The sequence below is a fragment of the Epinephelus moara genome, chromosome 22 (assembly GCF_006386435.1).
Source record: "Epinephelus moara isolate mb chromosome 22, YSFRI_EMoa_1.0, whole genome shotgun sequence".
Taxonomy (NCBI): Eukaryota; Metazoa; Chordata; class Actinopteri; order Perciformes; family Serranidae; genus Epinephelus; species Epinephelus moara.
Genome location: NC_065527.1, coordinates 9,643,330 through 9,643,845, shown reverse-complemented (window position 1 = coordinate 9,643,845; position 516 = coordinate 9,643,330).

The window sequence follows — 516 nt, the reverse complement described above, 5'->3', positions numbered from 1 at the left end:
AAATATAAGGCTAGCATAAAGGTTAGCATAAAACCATAAGCTATAGACTGGCACTGTCTGAAAATAACAAAATTTGCCTATGCTTACTTATTACTATTATGTTCTATCTCATTTGTTTAAAGGGAAATTTCGGTTTATTTCAACCTGTCTCCTATCGTCCTAAATTTGTCTCAAGTCACTAGTGACATAGAAATAATAGTTAGCATGTTAGCTGTTAGCCTAGATACAGCCGTAGCGTCAGACCTGTTAAAAATTAATTGAACGGGCATCCTTTCAAGTGCAAAGTTAGTCCACTAAACAAGCTTTTTCTCCACAAAGACAGCCTCATATCGTTAGGATAAATGTCAGAGAACATATAGAAAACGACATGTAAACGTGTTGTCTTACCTTACCAGTGTGCTGCCATGTTTGTTGTTTACCATTTAGCTAAGGCTGCAACCGGTCCCATTCCTTGCAACAGAGGCATTCCTCTTCTGTGGGCACTGGGGTACAGCATTTACAGGTAACGTTACACCA